Raw genomic sequence first — 8,509 nt, forward strand, 5'->3', positions numbered from 1 at the left:
GACAGAAATGTGTTGTTCACAGTAAGTACTAGTTGGATTTCAGAATTTTGTTATTTTTAAACAATTTATAACAGAACCAATTTCAGTTATGCATTTTGATACAATATGTCGTAGGAAGAATATTCAACTTATGACACAGAGGAGGTGTGAAATGTGTTCTATGAATAAATTGGAAACTTGTCTGCTTGATCTGAAGACAGATTGGGACATCCATCAATAACACTAGAGAAAAATTTCTCCCTGGCCTTATAAGCAAGTAAAGTTTTCTAATTTATCTCTCCAGGATGTGGAGGCTGTCAATTCTGACAGATTCGTGAAAATCAATATTTCATACAGAGTTTGAGTTGAGGTCCTGAATGATTATATTTTTGAATTTTTGAGAGCCATTAGGATTTTGACTGTGTTAAAAATAGGTTGAGGCATAACTTAAACATGTGTTGAAGGGAGACTAAATTTACATGTAAAATATTCTCAAAGACCAAAGCATCTTTGGATCCTATGCATAAATCACTTAGATCTCACTTCAACAGCCTTTTATATTTTCCAACAACTGAAAAGTAACTCATTACTTTCTTTAATATCATGCAATTACTGTGGAGTGGAACTAATAGCCCCTCAAAAACTTTGACGGCAGGTACGCATAAAGTTTATGAGCCCAGAAGTCACATTTCAAGTAATGTTAATCACAGTGTTTGAATAAAAACACCCAGACAATTAAAACACCATTTGGTCTGCCTTTGCTTTGGAGTGCCCTTAAAAGAAGACTTCTGTCACGGCTTTATCTCCCTAATCATACTTGGATTGGGTGGACGCGAAACACATCAGTCATTTTCCTTCTGCAGATTCTTATAAGATGGATGCTAAACGCGACATTGTCTTGGTGTATTTCAGACACATTAATTGCATTTCTCCAACTCTTGGGAAAGTTAGGTCGGTTTCCTGTGGGCCACGTTTCTATTACTCCTTGTAACCTCACACAGTACTAGGTATCATTTCACTCACTTATGGAATAAACATTTATTGGGCACCCATGGAGCAGAACACTGAAATCTCAAGGAGTTGAGGGTTTGATGGAAAGACAGACAAAGGAACTTCCAATGACAGGCAGTTGCAAGAGTGTTCTGTTGTGTAAAAAAGCCATATTGAGAAACAGCTAGTGCCTGGCTTCAAGGCTTAAAAACCTCTCCAAGCCTCAGTTTTGCCACCTGTAACATGGGAATAATTGCCCTCTCATAGAACTGTGGCACAGATGAACTTATAGATTGTGATCATCCACTGTTTCTGAATTTATCTTACAGTTTGGTTACATGGAAAGACAGAATCAATCAATCATCTATCAACCAATTAATATCTATCACTGTCTTTCTGCTAAGTTTTAATTCTTGGTGAAGTAATTTGATTCACTCAGTTTGAGCCAGGTAGCCACTCCTGGGTCCATGATTTGTGGCTACTTCTGTACAATGTGGCTGTCAGAAGCCCACCCTATGACTTGGGGGATTAAAAGGAGTCAGCACGGGAGCAAGTCCAAACCTTGTCTACTGAACTTACGGGAAGATTTTGTTGTGATTACCAAAATGCATGTCGCTCTAAGTGTTGTATTGAATTAACAGTTTATTTTTGCATGTGTCAAGGGCATGGCTATTATCCTGTGGGGTTCTGTGAACTTTTTTCATATTAAGAAAATGTTTTTGAATTTGAAAAATCTAGACACTCCTATTCTAGGGAAGAGGCATTTACACAAGTGTTTCTAGTGCTGCAGGATTACTACAAAAATGAGAAGACACAAGAGTTTTGGGGATTAGTTGCGTAGCGATGTAAATGTTCTTTTTTTTTAAATAAAAAAAATGTTTATTTATTTTTGGAAGAGAGAGAGAGACAGAGTGCGAGTGGGGGAGGGGCAGAGAGAGAGGGAGACACAGAATCCGAAACAGGCTCCAGGCTCCGAGCTGTCAGCACAGAGCCTGATGCGGGGCTGGAACTCATGAACTGTGAGATCATGACCTGAGCCGAAGTTGGACGCTTAACCAACTGAGCCACCGAAGCGCCCCTAAATGTTCTTAACATTTACTGAACTATACACTTAAAATATGATTAAAATGGTAAATTTTGTTACGTGTATTTTACCACCCTAAAAAATAAAAAAAAAAAGAGAGAGAGAGAACACACAGACACCAGATAGACTCACTGAAACATTTCAAATTTCATAGTTTCTTGTTTAATATCCATAGTTGTTGATAAAAAGGCATTAATTAATGCCATCAGTCCAAAGTGTGGTTCCATCAGGCTAGATAATGTAGATATTCAACTGACGTCTGCAGATTGAAGAAAACAAGAACAGACACATACCCTCGTACATAGTTTTAAACCCATAAGGAAGGAAACTACCCGAGACATTTAAAGTGTAGAGTACAAGAGATTATTCGTTATCACTGGCGGAGCAACTCCATGAGGGACGATTTTTAGAATATTCATTCATTTTATTAGCATTAGAGACCTAAGAGTTGCCAGGTCCTGGGCTAGGCGTGGGGTACAGCAGTAAGCAAGAAACCCAGGATCCCTGTCCCCATTGACTTTATACTATAGCAAAGGAGACCATTAGACCAGAGATTACCGGTCAGTGTAATACGTGTTCTGGTAGCTGTGGGAACACATAGGAGAGATTCTAGGGCTTCCTGGAGGACGTGACTCATAAGCCCAGATATGAAGAAGAAGTAAGAGTTAGCTGGACAAAGAGGTGGAGGAAGGAGTGATTCAGGTGGAAATGATATGGTGCTCAGAGATCCAGACGTGAGACGGAAGATGGTGAATTCAGGAAATCCAAAATGTTTGGGGAGTGGGGTTTGACATTAGTTTGGCTGTTTTCAGGGTTGAGATCTGCTGAGTGGTTGACGTGCAACGAAAGCAAAGGATTTAGGAGGTTGGTAAGAGATTGTCTGAAGTGAAGAACCATGACGTGGTAGTTGAATTGGAGAGGAAGAGAAGATTCCAGGAGCTGAGGAACTCAAGAACTGACCAATAACAAAGGGTCCACTGAAAAATGGGAAATTACGGGCCGTTTCCTAAGACATGAAGCTGCAAAATGGGAAGCGGTGTAGTATATATAACGGTTAAAGAATGAGACCTGAAAGCCAACAGACCTGGTTTGGGCCCTGCTCTTTTTTTCTTATTTATATAAAAGGGTTATTATAATACCTATTTATAGGGTTGTTACAAAGTAAACATTAAAATTTTTGTTTCAATGTTCATTTTTTGAGAGAGACAGACACAAGTGCGGGAGGGGCAGAGAGAGAGAGGGAGACACAGAATCCGAAGCAGGCTCCAGGCTCCGTCCGAGCTGTCAGCACAGAGCCCCACGCGGGGCTCGAACTCACAGACTGCGAGATCATGACCTGAGCCAAAGTTGGACGCTTAACCAACTGAGCCTCCCAGGAGCCTCACAAAGTAAACATTTTTGAATGCATATGACCAACTCTATAAACACACTTACCTATAGGAGCCATCAATGCATATTAAGCACCTACTGCCATCAACTCGGCTCGGTAAGGGCTGGCTCAGTCCTGGGTGCAGTGGGAAAATGTTCTTGAGGATGGCTGGAAGTAAAGGAAAATTCAAGTCTGCCTTTTTAACTGTTATTCCCAGACTCTAGATAGTGCCTGCATATAGTAGATGCGGAATAAAACTTTGTTAAATGAATTAATGGAATTTCAGTATGGTTTTTTGGAGAACGTTTTGGAAACACGTAGCTTAGAAATGTTGATACTCTTTGACAGATTTAATTTATGGGATCCCAAATAAATACGTCTAAATATGTCAAAGGCTGAAAGCACAAAGGTGTACATTGCAGTGCTAAAGATAATAGTGAAAAACTGGAAATAAGAGAAATGCTCAGTAATAGGGAACCGATAAAGTAAGCTTTGGCATATGCATTGTAAGGGATGTCAAATGTTTACGACACATTTATTTGTGATGCATATATACTATCATGGAAAATGCTTAAGAAATAAGGCTAAGTAAAAAAGATTTAAACTGTGGTATCATAACACAGTGGAAATATATGATATTCCCTGGGAATATAAAAATCTATACATAGGAAAATGTTAGAAAATACGCCAAAATATTGGTGGTAGGACGATAGATAAGTTTTTCTTTTTTCCCTTTACCCTCCCCTCTTTCTTTTTTCTTTTTTTTAAGTTCAAAATTAGATGACTTCTCTGTAGGAAATCGAGCAAATAGCTTTATGTAAATAAGACATCTGCCCATCAAATGAGAAAGAGGGTCTGGGTGGGAAGGTGTTATCTACTTTAGTGGCTCTAGCATTTTGTCCTAGATGTCAGCAGCAGTGGGAAGTGTTGCTGAAGACAGGGTGGGAGAAGAAAGGGACAGGAAATGAGGGTGGGAAGGGAAGAGGAAAAGTGGAGAAAAGGGGTCCATAGGATGGGGAGAAGGGGTGCCTTTGCTTTCGGACTCTAATGATACACTCTGTAATATAGTTAGTAAAAGGACTGTACAAGGTGACAGAATGTTTGCAGCAGATCTGGGTTGATTCTCTGTATAATCTTGACAAGCTGGTCTTTGCTGTGCTCTGTTCTTGGAGACTTGCTGGCTGGCTTCTTAAGGCTACTCAGCGATCTCTTCTGGGGGATCTCAAATTTGAACTTAACACCTGGAAGTGGTCAGACCAGAAGCTGAGTGCAAGAGGAATGCAGAAAAGGTGAAAGTCTTCTCCCTTTCCACTCTTCCAGGAGAGTAAATGTTTCTCACTTAGATGATGATGATGATGATGGCTAATTCTTATGGAGAACTTACTAAGTGCCAGGGCTTATTTTAAATGTTTTTATATATTAACTCACTTAATTCTCTTAACGTTCTAGTGCAGATGAGGAAACTGAGGCACAGAGAAGTGGAGAAATTAAGTGGCTGAGGTCACTTTACTAAAAAGTAACTAAGTGAGAACTGGAACCAGAGTCAGATCAAGAATCCACGCTCTTATTATTTAAAACATGGAGGGAGAAAGAGAAAAACAGAGAGAGAGTGAGAGAGGAATAAGTGACAGAGAAAGGAGAGGGGACAGAAGGGTGATCGGGAGAGGGAATTGAAGAAAAGAGAGATTGAAGCTTACTAGAGATGTGCCCACTGGAAAATACATGTCTCCTTGAAGAAATTAGTTGGTCTAGAGAAAACTGTTCTTTAGCCAAATTTCTTCTTGGCAAGCACATGTTTGCAGAAAAATGATCCCAAGACTTTCTACTTACAATGGTTCCTTCATGCCCCCAACTCTCCATAATATGTTACTATGTCATCACGATTTAGGAACATTAATTCTTAAGCCTGGAACCTTTGGCTGATGGAAGTCTTGCCAAGACCATGGAATTGGTGGGTTTCCAATCTCTTCCTGTGCTGTGTGTTGGAGTCCAGGCAGATGGAAGAGTGGGAGTGGGTAAAAGGCATGGTAAGAGAGGAGGCTTTGTATTTATTGACTTTCTTTGCAAATTTCTATGATTTATAGCAAAAAGAGTTTATTTTAAAACTTCCTGATGAGGGGCGCCTGGGTGGCGCAGTCGGTTAAGCGTCCGACTTCAGCCAGGTCACGATCTCGCGGTCCGTGAGTTCGAGCCCCGCGTCAGGCTCTGGGCTGATGGCTCAGAGCCTGGAGCCTGTTTCCAATTCTGTGTCTCCCTCTCTCTCTGCCCCTCCCCCGTTCATGCTCTGTCTCTCTCTGTCCCAAAAATAAATAAACGTTGAAAAAAAAAATAAAAAACAAAACAAAACAAAACAAAAAAAACTTCCTGATGAATAAACAATACTGTTTATGGGAAGATGTTTGGTAAAATTTCCTTTAGTTTTAACTTTGTTATATTTCTATTACAAATTTGATCTGGTCCCTGAAAAAGTAAGAGGCCTACATGATACTAAAAATAATAGCTGAGAAAAATGAAAAGAGAATACACTTTCAAATAACCATTTGTTTAGCCAATGTAGTAACAGCAATGGCTTGACAGCTTTTTGGAATTAGCTGATTTTTGAACTAACCAGTTATATCCATAAGAAAGCTATGGTCTGACATTCTCTTCACCTTATTTGATTCTTGGGTCTTTTAAGTGCAAAGATGAATGCTCAGAATGTACAGTTTAGCATTTTCAATCTGGACAATCTGGTGGGAAAACTGATGGGAATTCTCAAACCATTAGCCTTTGGGTAGGATTGCCTTGTCAAAAGTTCAAAATAGGTAATGTCTTTTTCATTTCGTTTATCCCTTGATGCTGTGTTTGCTCACCTAGAACTGTAAGTTTTCTTCCACATTTTTCATCAAAATTTGTTCAGGTGCTTCATTCTGAACAACATTTTAGCAAGGTCATTCCACCATGATATTAAAGGGATAATGCACCACGACCAAGCGGGGCTTATCCCCAGAGGGTAACATTGGTTTCATATTTGAAGATCAGTTAATCATATAACCAGAATAAAAAGAAAATGGGGAATCTGTGTATCTTCCACTCAATTTTCATGTGAACCTAAAATTGCCCTTAAAAAAATAAAGTCTATTAAAAAGAAAGGAATTGTATAGCCATTTCAATAGGTAGAGAAAAAGGCATGTGACAAGATGCAGTATTTTTTCTTGATCAAAACTCTTAGAAACTAGGAATTGAAGGGAACGTTGTCTTCCTGATGGGAGACATTTTGAAAAGCCTGTAGTTAATGTCATACTTAATGGTGAAAGAGTGAATGCTTCCCCCCTAAGATGAGGAACACGGCAATGATATCCTCTCTCACTGCCTTTATTCAGCATCCTGTTGGAGGGTCTAGTGAGTAAAACAAGGCTAGGAAAAGAAATAAAAGGTCAAGGGATGGAAAAGGAAGAGATAAAATCAGGTCTCATCCAAACACTGAAAATACCAGTGTTGGCAAGGATTTGGAGCAACTGAAATGCATACCTTGGTGGTGGGGATGCAAAATGGTGCCACTTGGAAAACAGGCAGTTATACAAATACCAACCACACAAACCGTAATTCCATTGCTGGGAATTTACCTATGAGAAAAGAAAGTAGGTGTCTGTACAAAGACTTATACAAATACATTTGCAGCAGCTTTATTTATTAAAGCCCAATATTGGAAATAATCCAAATCTCCTTCAAAAGGTGAATGGATCAACAGATTGTGGCATATCCCTATAATGGAACAGTACATATCAACAAAGAGCAAAAAAAATATTGATACACGTAACAATATGGAAGGATTTCAAAATCACTGGGCTGAGTGAAAAAGCCAGACAAGAGTACATACTATATGAGTTCGTTTTTACAAAATTCTAGAAAATGCCAAGCAATATATAATGACAGGAAGCAGGGCAGTGGTTACCTGGAGATGAGATAGGGGAGGAGAAGATGAGAGAAGGATTTCCAAGGGGGCATGATGACATTTTGGGGGTAATTAAATACTCATTATTTTGATTGAGGTGTTGGGTTTTTGTGTGCGCATGTGCTGAAACGAATGGGCTTGCACAGTTTATTAAATATATGCAGTTTATACTATGTCAGTTACATCCCAATAGAGCTGCTATGAAATTAGCAAGCATGAAACAGAAGGTAGAGGAAGCTATTTGGGGACCTTTCCTGACGTTCCTGATCTCATCAAGTAGACTGTTACCTGCACTGCTATATCCAAGTTTGGCCCTATTTTGGTGTAGGGAAAGATCTAATTATAATCCAGGTTTCCTGTTTAGGAGGCTTCTGAAATGTAATGTATTTATTTCAAGTGGACTGACTGTTTCTGTGTTACCTTGCTGTACCCAGTCCCCAAGAAGGAACTGGTAGGAATCGGAAGCTAAGTTCCTTGTTCCAAAATACCAGGGAATCAGGAGAGAGGCAGCTGAAAGAGCTCTTGTTTTTAATCTTATTTCTCCCCCAAATGAAATATATACCCTGTGTTGATGCTTCAGAACACTGAGAATGAACACAGATGGTAAATCAAATTTAGGGAGGAGGGATGTTCTATATAACTCCTAAATGCCAACTTCAAAACGCTAGATGGCTCCCCTAATGTATTTTAGATTGGAGTTAAAAATAGGGCTCCTCATCAGAATTATTGAGAAAGATGACAATCATTTTTCAAGCAGTGGACGGTTGCATCTATATGGGCTCTAGCTGCTGAAGAAAAGGAAAATGCCATGCAGACTGAATAAAGCACTTTTAGAGATTGGAACTTTCGGCTATTTCGTCTGCGATGGGGCTAATACACACCACGGAGGGCCAGCTTAATGGGCTGTCGCTATTGAAGGATTCAGGAATACATTATACAAAATGGTCGTGTATTGTTTCAGAAAAGAAACAGTGTTTTTTAAAACTAATTTAGGGGCGCCTGGGTGGCGCAGTCGGTTGAGCGTCCGACTTCAGCCAGGTCACGATCTCGCGGTCCGTGAGTTTGAGCCCCGCGTCGGGCTCTGGGCTGATGGCTCAGAGCCTGGAGCCTGTTTCCGATTCTGTGTCTCCCTCTCTCTCTGCCCCTCCCCCGT

This window comes from Herpailurus yagouaroundi, unplaced genomic scaffold (genome assembly GCF_014898765.1).
Source record: "Herpailurus yagouaroundi ecotype Mexico unplaced genomic scaffold, PumYag 164, whole genome shotgun sequence".
NCBI lineage: Eukaryota > Metazoa > Chordata > Mammalia > Carnivora > Felidae > Herpailurus > Herpailurus yagouaroundi.